Below are 16,364 nucleotides of genomic sequence, written 5' to 3'. Positions count from 1 at the left end.
AAAGACATGCGAGTAAAGACAGGAAGGAGGGAGGGGCTGGAGGGAACTCTGCAGGGCTCTGGGGTCTGAACATCTCAGGCAATTAGTAAAGTCCTGAGGCAGGAGCCTTCCTGCAATGTTCAATGAACGGCAAAGAGGTCAGTGTGGCTAAAATCACAAGGCTGGGTGAGGGAGGGCAGGAGAAGAAGTGGGTCTTCCATGGTTGAGAAGGCGCAGGCTGCTACAAGAACATGAGTGGGACGGGACAGGACTTAGTCCATTCTGGCTGCTCTAACAGGATACAATAGACTGGGTAGCTTGGAAACAACACAAACTTCTCACAGTTCCAGAGGCTGGAAGTCCAAGATCAAGGTGCCAGCAGATTCGATGTCTGGTCTTCAAACCAGGGCCCACTTCTTGGCCCACAGACGGCCGTCTTCCTGCTGTGCCCTCACACGGCAGAAGAGGCAAAGGATCTCTTTGGGGTCTCTCCTATCAGGACACTAATTCCATCATAAGGGCTCCAGTTTCGTGACCTATTCACCTATCAAAGGCTCCACCTCCTAATACCACTGTCTTGTGGATTAAGATTTCAGCATATGAATTTGGGAGGCACAAAGACATTCAGTCTATATTAAGATGTCATTGAAAGTTGTGGGGCAGAGGCCTGCCTGGTATTACTGAGACTTTTAACAGCATCACTCTGCCACTGTGCACAGGAGGCCAGGGTAGCAGTAGAGAGGCCAGTGAGGAGAGGGTGGCAGCCTGGACCATGGTGGGAGCTATGAAGGCTGTAGTTGGATCCTGGACTTATTTTGAAGATAGGGCCAACATGTTTGATGATGAATGTAATGTGGAGTATGAGAGAAAGTGAGGGAAACTCAGAAACAGAAGGACAGAATTGCCCTTCACTGAAATGAGAGAATCCATTGGAGGAACAAATACTGCAAAAGGTGAGGAGCTCAGCTTTACAAAACGGGAACGCTGAGATGTCTCGTAAGCTTCCAGGTGGAAATATTGTATAAGAAGTTAGATAAACAAGCCTGAAGTTCAGGGGAGAGATCCAGGTTGGAAATACCAATTTGAGAATGATTCTAAGTCATACTTCAAGCTTTGGCATTTCAGTTCTTAAATGGGTGGTACTTAACCCAAGGGATGGTGTGTGTGTGTCTGTCTGTCCTTATTCCTGTGTATAAGTTGAAAACTATGCCTATTGTCTGTGCTTTATAAGAACTGTGTATATATTGAGGCAACAAATGTTGTGGTATGTATTAAACCATTCCTGTTAAGCTATCACGTGTTAAGCACAGATCACAACAAAATAAAAAGTACAACACAAATTCACCAGCAGAGAATTTGAGAAGAACAGGATTATTTTAAACTCTTCACAAACACGAAGCAAGGAGAGTAAATTCAGCCATATTTGGAACCTAGTAGGTTTTTAACTAGAGTTTATTTTTATCAAGTAATTTGTTAATGAATAGAGAAATAAAAAGACTCTAATCTTCACACTACCCGTTACTTGTACGACTATGAACAAATCATTTCTCCTCTCTGAACCTCTGTTTTTCCCACATGCAAAATTGAAGGAGTGGAGTTAAATGACGCTTAACTTTCCTTCTCGTGATAGTGACCAAAATCATCACTAGATAAAACGTTCCTGGAACCAGTTTGTTTTGCAGCTATATGGCTCCCCCAAGTGGCCAATTGAATGAATGCAACTGGAATGCATGCCTTGCGTTTTATGTAATGATTATTAATGATTGGGTTTATTTAGTTACTTTGAAGATCTTAATTGGCTTTTATTTGAAATTCCATAAACAGAAAATAACACCTCATTATATCAAATAGAACGTGTGTTGCAATCTTGAGTTTAGTTACTGATCACTCAACATGGGTCAGACACTGTGGCGAGCATCTTGGGTGAATTTTCTCGTTAAATCCTTACCAAAACACTATGACGAGGTTATTGTTTTTATGGGCATCTTACAGGTGAGGAAATTGAGACATAGGATTCAAGGTCACAGTGGGAAGGGTTCAAAACCAGGCAGTCTGTGGCCAGAGTCTGAACTCTTGACAACTAAGCTCTTCAGTATAAGCCACTGTACAGGGGTAAGAACAGATGAATCACTGAGGCTAGAAAAGCTTTGGGGGTGTCAGCATTTGACTTGGAGAAGTTATGAATGGCTACCCACTCGTGGAAAAGTGATTTCAGACTTGAAATCTTCCCTTCTCTCTACCTCAGGTCAGAAGGGATTTCAGAAGCCAGCCAAGATCCCTTCGGGGAGCCAGTGCCTCTACCACACTGTGCAGTCCCCTAACGCTAAATCCATGATGAGTGGAAGAAGCGTCTTCTACCTCAGGCAGTTTCACTGGACCAACGTCTTCAATTGCACAATTAGAAAGTGCATAGAAATCGGCTTGCTTTGCTTGTTTATCTCCAGGTCATTTGGGGGAGTGTTGTTTTTGGTTTTGAGGTTAAGTGACCAAGATCAAGCAACTAATATGTAACTGAGCCTGATGGAATCAGGTCTTCTGGACCCATATCCCATTCTTTTTCCTCTGTCATGTGCTATTTTTTTAATTTTTAATTTCAGTAAAATTTACTATTTTTGCTGTACATTTCTATGAGATTTGACAAAGCATAGCCATGTCTTTGACTTCTTCCCCTCCAATCCACCTGCTATTGTCTTCCTTTCAGTGTCCTTAGGTAGTTGCTTCTCGTATTCTGTCTGGAGTTTTTAGATGTTGTTAGTGGGAGAGAGAGGTCGGTGTGGGCTTCCTGCATCTTGTCCAGCCCAGAAGCCCTGCAGGTCGTTTTGCTATTTTGAAGAGAACAATTGATTTGTATGTTAATTGGGCTTAGTGTGTAAGCGAGAACTTGCTGGCTAGAGGGCAGAGAATGCATTGATCTGTGAAGGGCTCCTAGGGTGGAAGAAATGGGAACCAAGCCACACAGCACTAGGGATCAGAGACTGGACCTTCTGGGTTTCTCCGAATCCAAGGCAGGGCCTTCAGCGAACGGTGTTGAAGGGATTTCACTCTATGCCTCCAGGCTTCGCCGCTGTCAACTCTCTTCCTCCACTACTGGTTTTCTCTGTGGATATTCTCCACCTCGTAAAGTCTGCTACCAAATGGCTTCTGCTCGCTTGGACTCTGACTTACACATCATGCTTCCCCTAACTCAGGGGCTCTCTGTTTCTTGTTTCTTCTCAGCATCAATTCCCACTGCTAGCTGCTTCATTATTTCAGTTTTTCCCAGTTTACATTCCTGAGAAAGAATAAATGATCGGTCCTTTGTACACCAGCCCTGTCATAGACCAGCCTATGGCTCCACTGATTTTCCATAACCCAACAAGGTACGGCCCAGTCGGAGAGGGTAGGGGGTAGTGTCCCCGTTTGCTCTGTGGCTGCCTGAGATTGTGCTGCTGTCACGGCCTTCTCTAGCTCAATTAGAACTGCCACGTTTCTTCCCCTACTTCTTTTCTGTTCTTGAGCAACTTTTTTTTCAATTTTCTAAATTGTGGTAAAATACACGTAAATGAAATTTACCAACCATTTTTTAAGTGTACTGTTCACTTAAATTATTCATAATGTTTAAATGTATTAAATATATTCATAATGTTTTGCACCTCCCACCACCATCCATCTCTACAACTCTTTCATCTTATAAAACTGAAACTCTACACCCATTAAACAACCACTCCCCGTTTCTCTCCTCCCCCCTGCCCCTGGCAACTACCATTCCACTTTCTGTCTCTATGAATTTGGTAATTCTAGATATCTCCTATAAGCGAAATCATACAGTATTTGTCTTTTTATGACTGGCTGCTTTAACTTAGCATAATGTCCTCAAGGTTCATCCATGTTGTAGAATACGTCAGAATTTTCTTCCTTTTTAAGGCCGAGTAATATTCCACTGTATGCATATACCACATTTTGGTTATCCATTCATCTGTCAGTGGGCACTTAGGTTGCTTCTACCTTTTGGCTGTTGTACATAGTGCTGCTATGAACATGGGTGTACAAATCTCTCTTCAAGATCCTGCTTTCAATTCTTTTGGGTATATACCCAGAAGTGGAATTGCTGGATCACATGGTAAATCTATTTTTAATTTTTTGAGGAACTGCAATACTGTTTTCCACAGCAGCTGCACCATTTTACATTCTCATCAATGGTGCACGAGGGTTCCAATTTGTACACATCCTCACCAACACTTGTTACTTTCTGGGTTTTTTTGATAGTAGCCATCTTAATAGTTATGAGGTGGTATCCTGTAGTTTTGGTTTGCATTTCCTTAATGATTAGTGATGTTGACCATCTTTTCATGTGCTTATTAGCTCTGTGTGTGTGTGTGTGTGTGTGTGTGTGTGTGTGATGGTGGCTGACTGGTATGGGGATCCGAACCCATGACCTTGATGTTACAAGGCTGTGCTCTAACCAACTGAGCTAACCAGCAAGACTTTTTGTATATTGTCTTTTTTTTTTTTTTTCGGGTCTTCAGTTGTATTTTATTTTTGAAAAAGCTGACCACAGAGTGAATTTCTGTAAACAGAGTCATACAGTTTTCCCTGGCTTTCAGTATAAACTTGCATTACCTCTTTGTGAACATAAGGTAAAGGCAATCAAAAGTGATAACAAAGCAGTTCTTTAAAATTATACATTTAAAAACAACAATCTAAGAACAATATTAACAATACTAAGTTTACTTGTATTTAGAGACTTTATCTCCAACTCTTACTCTGGACTAAAAAATACATCCTGGGATGTATTTCTACATAGAGTAAATCTTGTGTGATATAACTTAAATCTTTATCACCTAGAAAAGTTCTGTGTTTCAGGATAACATCTTAACATTTGAAATTTGTGCATTTTTTAAATTAAGTTTATATTTTAGGTGGTTTTAGTTTTATAGAATGATTGTGAATATAGTACAGAGTTCCTATGGACTCTCCACCCAGGTTCCCAAACTGTTAACATCACACATACGTATAATTACCAAACCAAAAATGATGCATTGTTATTAACTAAACTTCATACTTTATCCAGATTTTCTGAGTTTTCTCTAATGTCCTTTTTCTATTCCAGAGTCCTACCTAGGATAGCATGTTACATATAATTTTCATATCTTCTTAGGCACCTCTTGGCTGTGGCTGTTTCTCAGACTTTGCTTCTTCTTGAAGATTTTGACAGTTCTGAGGCACACTGGTCAGGTAGTTTGTAGATTTCTTAATGAGATTTGTATATTGTCTTTGAAAAAATGTCTTGTCCTTTGTCCATTTTTGAATCAGGTTGTCTTACTGTCAAGTTTTAAGAATTCTCTATATACCCTGGATAGTAATCTCTTATCAGATAGTATATGACTTGCAAATATTTTCTCCCATTCTATGGGTTGCCTTTCACTCTGTTGACAGTGTCTTTTGATACACAATAGTTTTTTAATTTTCATAAAGTCTAGTTTGTCTGTGTTTACTTTTGTTGCCTGTGCCTCTGGTGTGATATCCAAAAAATCCCTGCCAAATGTAGTATTGTGAAGCTTTTGCTCTATGTTTTCTTCTAAGAGTTTTATAGTTTTAGGTCTTACATTTCAGTCTTCAATTCATCTTGAGTTAGTTCTTATATATGGTATTAGGTAAGGGTCCACCTTCCTTCTTTTGCATGTGGATATCCAGTTTTTCCAGCATCATTTGCTGGAAAGACTGTCCTTTCCCCATTGAATGGTCTTGGAACCCATGTCAAAAATCATTTGATCACATACGCAAGTGCTTATTTCTGGGATCTCTATTCTATTCCATTGGTCTATGTGTCTGCCTTTATGCAAGTACCACACTATTCTGATTAAGATAGCTTTTTCAAGAATTTTTTGGCTAGTCAAGGTCCCTTGAGGTACCATCTGAATTTTATGATGGGTTCTATTTTTCACAAAAAAAACATTATTAGGATTTCAATCGGACTTCCACTGAATCTGCAGATTACTTTGGGCACTACTGACATTTTAACAATATCAAGACTTCCAATCCATGAACATGGATGTGTTTCCATTTATTACGTATTCTTTAATTTCCTTCAGCCATGTATTATAGCTTTCATTGTACAAGTCTTTCACCCCCTTTAATTCCTAAGTATTTTATTCTTCCTGATGCTACTATAAATGAAATTTTCTTAATTTCCTCTTCAGATTTTTCATTGTTGGTGTATAGAAATGCAAATGATTTTTGTGTGTTGACTTTGAATCCTGCCACTTTGCTGAATGCATTTATTAGTTCTCATAGGTTTTTGTGAAATCTTTAGGCTTTTCTACATATAAGATCATATCACCTGCAAACAGAGATCATTTTACTTTACTTCTTCCTGTCCAATTTGGATGCTTTTTATTTCTATTTTTGTTTTGCCTGATTACTATGGCTAGAACTTTCAGTACCATATTGAATAGAGTGGTTAAAATGTACATCCTTGCCTTATTCCTGGTCTTAGAGAAAAAACTTTCAGTCTTTCATCACTGAGTATGATGTTTGCTCTGGGTTTCTTTTTTTATATATGGCTTTTATTATGTTGAGGCAGTTTTCTTCTACAAAGTGGGATGGGCTGGGAGGGAGCAGGAACCAGCCCATTAAATCCCCTGGAAGCCACATCACGTCAGCCAGTGGCAGGGGCTCACAATGGGAGGAGGTGCAAAAATCATGACCACTTGCCTCTTTGCACCTCTGTAGTCAGAAGCTGCAATCATCAGAAATCAGAGCACAGATCCCTGATACCTGGAAGACTGGGTCCTTTTTGCCCACCCTGGCTCCCTCAAGCTGTGTGCAGGTAGCACCAGGAACACATGCACAGCTGCCTTCCACAGGGCTGGAGGTGGGGGATAGGTAGCTGCCACTGTGCTAAGAGTTGAAATTGACCAAAATGAACCTCAATTTATTTTCCATGCCTTCCCCTGGAAGTTGAAAGCCTTCAATAGACTCTAAAGTTCCAAAATAGTTCCATCAGGCAAATTCTGCCAGTGCAATTGTTGTTTAGGTGGGATACAGATTCCTGGTGCTTCCTGCTCCTCCAACTTCGCAAAATCCTCCTCTCTACTATCCTTTGTAAAATTTTATTGCAAAATATTTCAGATAAACAGGATATATAAAATACATATGTATAGTTAAAAAAATAAAGCAAACACCAATGTACCCATCACCATCTCTCTTAAGAGTATTATTTTAGAGGCAAGCTCCTCTAAGCCTCTCTCTGACTGTACCTCCCTTCTGCTCTCCCGAGAAAACCAGTATCCTGTACTTTGAATTAATCACTTTATTGCTTTTTATAAGAGCTTTACCATCCTTGAATGTATTCCTAAAATGTTTGTTTTTTTTTAGCCTTGCCTGGTTTTGTACTTTATATAAACGGATTCGTAGCTTATATAGTCTTCTGTGATCTGCTTTATATTAAATGTTATACATTTGAAGTTCATCCATATTGACGTGTATTTATTTTATTTTTAATTCTTTACAATATTCTATATACAGGTGTTAAATAAAAATTATAGTAGGTCACTGTTTTGGACTAAGTTCCTGCACTAGGCCCCAAAGACCGCACCAAAAATCAAAATGGAGTCACCCCTGCTAAGTTCCACATCAGTGAGGTTGTGGCTTAACTTTCGGAGAGGTCAGGAGAAAGAGATAACAATTTCCCAAACAGGCCAGTTTAAATCTTCGATAGGTATGATATGAAGTTCCCTCTGCTTTAATCCTTAATCCGTACACAAAAGAGATAGCCTAAAGTAACCTAAGTTAACTAGTCAGTTATTTTTCTACTATTCTGTCTCCCTGTCTCCACCTTCCAAGGGAAGTAACTTTGAAATGCCCACTTTGCTTTTTGTTCTTTGTTTCTGCTTTCCTAAGCCTTTTTCTGTCTATAAAATCACCCTTTTTTGCTCAGCTCATTGGAATGCATTCTATTTTACAGGATGACATGTTGCCCGATTCTAGAATCCCAATAAAGCCCAATTGTGACCTTTAACTAAATAAGTTATAATTTTGTTCTTTGACATAGGATACACACACACACACACACACACACACACACACACACACACACACACACACATATAAAAGAAAACAAACCACACTCTAACCAACTAAAGTAACCAACATAGGATATATAATATTCTATTATATAGTATAATTATGCACTTGTAGATGCATAGTTATACAGCTATTCTACTAAAATGTAGACATTTAAAATGTCAGTAGACATATTAGTTTTTCTGGGTTTTCTTACTATAAGCAATATAGATAGTCCTACATATTTTTCCTGGTATACATTGGCAAGAGCTTTTCTGGGATACATACTTAGGGCAGGCTTCTGGATCATACAATATAATCATCCTCAAATTTATTAGATTACAGCAATTTTTTTCCAAAGTATTTATATCAGTTTACTCTCTCAACAATAGGGATGAGAATTCTGAGTTCCACATCCTCACCAATTTTGGTTTTCCATCTTTTTAAGTATTTTCAAGCCTACTGAGTATGGTTTTAATCTATGATTCTTAAATATCAATAAGATTATCTTTCCATAGGCTGACAGTCTCCCATTAAAATGTCTGTTGTTTTTACACATTTTTCTATTGATTTGTTAATAACACTAACAAATGGCTGATTATATGCCAACAAATTAGACAACATAGAACAAATTCCTAGGAAGATATAAACTACTAAGTTTGACTCAGGAAGAAATAGACAATCTGAATAGACCTATAAGAAGTGAAAAGATTGAAATAGGAATTTAAATATTTAAGAAAAGCCCAGACAGATCCAAATGGCTTCACCTCACCTATAAATTCTACCAAACATTTAAAGAAGAATTAACACCATTTCTTCATTTCACAAACTTTTCTGAAAAATAGATGAGCAGGGAACACTTTCCAACTCATTTTATAAGGCAGTTACCCTGATCCCCAAACCAGAAAAAGACATCACAAGAAAATAAAATTTTAATTAACTCTTAAATATCTCTTAAGAATATAGACACAAAAATCTCAACAAAATACTAGCAAATAGAATCGAGGCACAAATAAGAATTATACACTATGACCAAGTGGGATTTATCCCAGCAATGCAAGGTTGTTTTAACACCTGAAAATCAATTAATACATCACATCAATAAAATAAATAAAAATCACACAGTCATGCCAATAGATGCAGAAAAAGCATTTGACAAAATCCAACACCCTTTCAATGGTAAAAACACTAAACAAACTATGAATAAAAAGGAATCTTCTCAACCTGAAAAAGGGCACCTATGAAAATCCACAGTTAACATCATAAATAATGATGAAAGACTGGATGTTTTCCCTTTTAGATCAGAAACAAGAAAAGAATGTCCACTTTCATCATTTTTATTTAGCATTGTATTGGAGACACTAGCCAGTGAAATTCAGCAAGAAAAAGAAAGAAAAGGCATCTAGATTAGGAAAATAAATAAAACTATCTCTCTTTGTAGATAACATGATCTTGTGTATAGAAAAACTGAAGGAACCCACTTAAAAAACTATTAAACTAAAAAATGAATTCAGCAAGATTGCAGGATACAAGATTTATACAAAAAAATTAACTATATTTCTATTCATTTGCAATGAACATCCAAAAATGAAAATAAAAAAATTCTGTTCACAATAGCATCAAAAAACAAAATGAAATACTTAAGAATAAATTGAACAAAAGAAGTGCAACTCTTATGCCCTGAAAACTACAAAATGTTAAAGAAATTAAAGATCTAAACAAATGGAAAAATACCCCATGTTCACGGACTGGAAAACTTAACATCATTAAGATGGTAAAACTGATACCCAAACTGATCAATAGATTTAACACAATCCCTATAAGAATCTCAGCTGACTTCTTTTAGAAATTTAAAAGTTGATTCTAAAACCTGTATGAAATTGACAGTGATCCAGAATAGCCAAACAATCCTAAAACAAACAAACAAACAAAAACACAGTAGAATGAATTATACATGCCAACTTCAAAACTTACTGCAAAGCAATGGTAATCAAGACTGTGTTGTACTGGCACAAGAACAGATATACAAATAAATGAAATAGAATTGAGAGTCCTGAAGTAAACCTATATCCCTATGACCAACTGATTTTCAACAAGGGTGCTAAGTCCATTCAATGGGGAAAAAAATAGACTTTTCAACAGTGGTTCTAGGACAAGTGGATAGCCACATACAAAAGAGTGAAGTTGGTCTCTTATCTCACACCATATACAAAAAATAACTCAAAATGAGTCAAAGACATAACTGTAAGAGCTAAAACTATAAGACTCTTGGGAAAAAAAAAAAAAACAAGGATGCAGAGAAATTGAAATCCTCATATACTGCTAGTGAGAATGTAAAATGGTGCAGCTGCTTTGGAAAACAGTCTGGCAGTTCCTCAAATGATTACACAAAGAATTACCATAGGACTTAGCGAATCCTCTCTTAGGAAAATTCACAAGAAATGAAAACATATGTCTATATAGAAACTTGCATGTGCATGTTTATAGCAGCATTATTCATAATAGCCAAAAAGCAGATACACAAATGTTCATCAACCAATGAATGAATAAACAAAATGTAGTATATTCATACAATAGAATATTATTCAGCCATAAAAATAAATGAAGTACTGATACACAGTACTTGGATGAATGTGAATGAACCCTGAAAAAATACCAAGTAAGTGAGTCACAGTAGTTCACATATTGTGAGATTCCATTTGTTTGAAAGTCCAGAGTAGGGAAATCTATACAGACATAAAGTAGATTAGTGGTTACTTAGGGCTGAGCAGGGCTACAGGGGTGGGGGTGGGGGGGAGGTGGAAGTTTCTCCAGTTGGAAATAGCTCAAGGGTATGGGGGTTTTTTTGTGCTAATTAAAATGTTCTGCTATTGACTGTGGTGATGGTGGCACCTATCTTTGAATATACTAAAAAAAATATTAAATTGAACACATTAAAGGCTAAACTGTATGGGAAAAGGTCAAGAATAACCAAGATACCTATTAAGAAGAGGAGCAGGGAGGGGATATCAGATATCAGGGCTTATTTTGAAGCTGTAATAAACACAGTGTGGTGTGAGTGCAAGGACAGACAAATCGACCAATAGAAAATTGACAGACTAAAAATCCATGTATGCTTGGAGCTTTTTTATATGATAAAGGTTGAATATATTTGAAGCACTATGAAAAGGAGGGACTGTTTAATCAATGGAGCTGATTAAATCAATGGAGCTGCTTATCACACGGAAAAGTTGAAATTGAATTTCTACCTCACATCACTCACAACAATCAGTTCCAAATGGATTGAGGACTTGAATGTCAGAAACAAAACTTTAAAACTCTTTGTATAAAATACAGAATGAATACCTTTAAATCTTAGGATTAAAATCTTATTTTATCTTTTAAATAAAATGCAAAGCCCATTAATTGTAAAAGAAATTACAGATGTCTGAATAATTGACGTTCACAACTTTTGTTCTTCAAAAGATACCTTTAAACTACCTTACAATCCAGCAATCCCACCACTGGGTATACACCCAAAGGAATGGAAATCATCAAGTCAAAAGGACACCTGCATTCCCCTGTTTATCGCAGCTCTATTTACAATAGCAAAGAGTTGGAACCAACCTAAATGTCCATCAATGGATGACTAGACAAGGAAATGTGGTGTATATACACAATGAAATACCACTCAGCCATAAAAAAAAGAATGAAATTCTGCCATTTGCAGCAACATGATGAGCTTGGAGAAAATTATGTTACATGAAACAACCCAGGTACAAAAAGAGAAATACCACATGCTCACATGCATAAGTGGGAGCTGAATAAATAAATAAATAATAAAGAGAGAGAGAGAGAGAGAGAGAGAGAGAGCAAGGAACAACAATCACAATAATATGTTGAACTTTTAGAAGGAGCAAACAGAACTGTGGTTACTAGAAGTGGAAAGGCAAGAGGGGAAGGGAGAGGAAGGGAAGTTAATGAGAAATTGGTTAAGGACACAAAGAATGGATACATATTGGAATGATAATAAGCTAACTATCCTGATTTGACCATCACATATTGTACACAACTACTGATAGTCAACTTTGCACACCACAAATATGTATAATCAATTATGCCTTAGTAAGATTTTTTTTTAAAAGATACCCTTAAGAAGGTGAAAAGATAAGGTACCAAGAGATCATATTTTCCCCCATAACAGTTTGGATCCAATAATAATATTTGTATCAATAACAAACTAATAAAGAGAGGATAAATAACCTAATGGGAAGATGAGCAGAAACATGAATGAGGAAACATATCTGGCCAATTAGCCTACATATACATACACACACACACACACACACACACACACACATACATATATATACACACATACACACACACACACACACATAGCCTGCTCATTAGTGATCAGCAAGTCATATCAATAGCACAATGCAATACCATTTTAAACTTCTTCAACTGGAAAAAACTTAAAAGTCTGAAATACAAACTGTTGCGGCAGACATGAAGAACAAGTTGGTATAAGCACGTGGTAAATTGGTATATCCACTTAAAATTGAACAATCATACGCATTATAATTTGACTCCTGGGTATGTTTATCAAAGGAAACCCTGGCACTTGTGTTAACAGGACACGTATATAAAGAACAATGTTCATAGCAGTAGTGGTCACTATAGAAAAGCCTGGAAATAAACAAAATGCTCATCAATGGGAGAGTGGATTGAAAAAAACATGCAATAAAATATTATACAGCTATCAAAAACAATATGAAGCTTAGAAACAGATTAAGAGGAAAAAAAATCTCAAAATATTGTAGACATGACTGACCTCTTGATAAAATAGAAAAACAAAACCTAAACTCAAAAACGTTCTATCTATCTCTATCCGTCCACCTATCTATCCTTCTTCCAAGAAAGGGAGGGGAAAAAAAGACAGAACAAACTAGTTAGGCAGGAAAGCAAGTGAACAATGACCATGGGGATTCAGGAGGATGATTACCTTAGGAGGTAGGGAAATAAAAGTGAGCAAACTACATGTTTAGATATAGGTCATCGCAAAAGGTATAACTTTTACTTTCACAAGTACTCATTTCATTACTACTAGTTAATAACTAACCAAGTATCTGAATAAAAATGAGGGAGGAAATAATGACTAGCTTGGCAACTACCTGCCCAGCTAAAGCTCATGTTTCAGTTCTTTCATTGCTAAAAGGAAGAGGGGAATGTGTGTTGGGGTGGAAGGGGGTGGTAATCAGCAGTCTGCACCACACCATTCAGTAAGTTATTATTTCAATCTTTATATAGTTCAATTCTAAAAGTTTTATTTGCTCTTTTTCATTGCTTCTTAATAGACAGTTTCTTTTTCTTGGCTCATATTTTCAAGCTTCTATTTTAGTCTTAACATAAAAAGTCATTTATTTTATATTCTGATAGTTCAACTGTTACTGCTTGTTATCTCTGCAGGTTTTCACCCATGGTATCTTGTTTCTGATACTGACTGTGAGGCATTCATTTTCCTTTGAACCTTACCTGTGGCAATTCTTTGAGCCCTTAATTGAAAGGAGAGTTTCTCTGAAGATGATTTTGATTTGCTTCTGCCAGTCACATGGAGACACTATCAATCTAGGTCCATTTAAATTCTCTGCTTGAGGGTTTTGAACCACAGAGGTAGTGTGAAACAAAAGTTGATCCTACCAAGTTCTTCATACTTTTTTCTCTCCCCAGTTGAAGCAACTCTTCATGCTTTGAAAATAGATTTACTTTCTAGAAAATGGCAAAAGCAGGTTGGGACCAAGAGCTCCTGCTTCGATTTATGTGGGGGCTTTGCAGATCTTCTACTTTTGTGCCAGCTCAGAAAAGTGGGTTGGGATGAAGTCTCATGAACAAAGTAAGAAATTAAGCTGTAAAATATAATTTGGGACCAAAAGTGAGCACGGATGATTATGTACTGTCGCTTCTAATCATGTACTAAAGTAGCATTTTTTCCCAAAGGAATAAAAAAAACATGTTCTGATCAATGGCCCCACAATCTGGAATAAATTCAGTCTATGAAGCAGGCAGGAATCATATGCATGTAACAAGCCTTTGCTTTAAAAAAAAAAAAAAAAAACCTAGCCATTTTATAATCAAACCTTGTAATTCATCATATTGTCAAATACGAAACAGTTTTATGTAATTCATCATATTGTCAAATAGGAAACAGATTCTAACAAAGCATCTATACACCCTATTGTTGTACTACTTTAGGCAAATTATCTAATTATTTAATACTGTTACCCTGTGTGAAGGACTGAGACAATACCCTCTCTATCTCAATGAGTTGTGTTCACATTAAATCTGTATATAAGTACTATGAAAAACTAGAAGTCTTATTACATAGTTCTTCAGCAAAATGCACACGTAGCTAGAAATTTCAAATGCAGATAGAAATTTGACTCATTATACGTTATTACTACTCAGTTGTTACTATATGCTATATGGATTGATAATTTTAAACAGCAGAATCACACTTTACATTTACATATAAATACATTTTGGCATATCATCAGAAAAACAAAATGTTATAGCAAACAGATACTGAACCACTGATTCTTATGATTTCAAGGTTTGAGAGGAGAATTTCTGGATATCCATTATCCAAAAAATGAGGAGGACCAAGAAATAATCATCTGTTTGCAGTAAATCACCAGCAGATAGGCAAGCTGTTTCACATACTAAAGGTGCTCCTTGTACAACATAATCAAATATCAACTTTCTGTTACACGTGGCTTTTTCCATTACATGTGCATCCTAAGAAGAGAGTTACTATTGCTGATTAGATTTTCCCTTAACCATATTAATGACGTATTTAAGTGAGCCAACAAGTTCAAGACCAAGTTTTTAGATTCTCTGTCCCCTATATCCCAAACGATAAGCACAGGTATTACGAATATGACTGGTACATAGGACCCTGGCCAGGCTCTGAGGACACAAAACCACTGCTGGACCTCCAAGACAGAGCAGCCAGTGTTCCAAGGGTACTTTCAGAAACTGTGTGTCCATCCTTTTTTTTCCTGGGGGGCAGTGCGGGGGTAGGGTGGGGGCTGACTGCTCCAGGGATCAAATCCTGGACGTGTCCTTTCTCTATCCTCCTGCAGCTAAGACAGTTGCATACAATCAATCAATGAAAGGGCACTTTATTATTCTGATGACTGGCTGGTACAGGGATTGAATCCTGGACTTGGGAGTTACCAGCACCACACTCTTAACAAACTGAGCAACCAGTCAGCCCTAAGGGATACGAACTAAAAGAACAACACAAAGTTCCTTTCCTGCCTAATTCCCACTCTCAGTGATTGCCACATAACAACATGCCACATAATATCCAGTCCACTGCACTTCTGAATTAGGACCTAGAGTCTCTCTGGTTAGTTCTAAGGTAACCACACAGCTGCCTGTGTCGACCACTAAAGCCCCACTCTGCCTCCCAGAACCTCTGCCTTCAACTCAATTTTAAGACAACAAATCAGGCCCTGGGAAGGTTTATGAACACAGCATCCGCAGCTCATAGTTCACTCTTTTACTCAACTCCAGAACACTTAATGGCAGTGTTTTTAAGTTAATGTTATTTTTTGCGGTACACGTTACAGCTTTGGATTTGAATCTCAGCTTGGCTCCCTACTGTTATCTGAGCCAGAACTTCACTTCTCTAAACTGTTTTTTCTCATTTCTAAAAGGGAACACTACCACCTGATTTTGGTAGGCTGCAGTTGGGATCAAATGAGATGAATATAGTGTCCTATGAAATATGGAGTGCACAGTCTACCTCTTGTGTCACTCTGTCTTGCACACAGCTGGTGTTCAGCTGGGATATGGCAACTCCATGGGGTGTCCTTCTCCTTAGCAGCTAAGGCTTAGTTAGAGAGGCCAGGATTTCTGCAGTCACACCCTTCTCTAGAGAATGTTTAATATTTTCCACATCTGGTTCTGTACTAGTATCTCAGGTCCAGTTAGGAACAAGCACAGAAAAAGGGCGAGGTGCTGAATACTGATCAATGACAAGGAGGTGGTAGTGCAACAGATAAATTCAGTGCTGGAGCACAAAGTGCTTCTCTCCAACAGTTTCCAGGCTCCCAAGTCTTTTTGTTCACCTTCATTGCCGTCTCACCCATAAACCTCCCAAGTCTGACCCCCACAGGTCTTTTAACCACAAATCTCCCTACCCATCTCTCTCAGGTGGCAGTGAGTGATCACAACCTAATATCTAATCTGACACCTAACGCTCACTTGGCAGTGGTAGCACCAGGAGCAGACAGCATGGCTAGCAACCATACACAGGGCCAATACAGACTGGGCTCTTACATGTTGCACCTCTC

This window comes from Cynocephalus volans, chromosome 10, assembly GCF_027409185.1.
Source record: "Cynocephalus volans isolate mCynVol1 chromosome 10, mCynVol1.pri, whole genome shotgun sequence".
In the NCBI taxonomy this organism is placed as follows: Eukaryota; Metazoa; Chordata; class Mammalia; order Dermoptera; family Cynocephalidae; genus Cynocephalus; species Cynocephalus volans.
The sequence above is the reverse complement of the archived record's forward strand: the minus strand, read 5'-3'. Positions refer to the sequence as shown.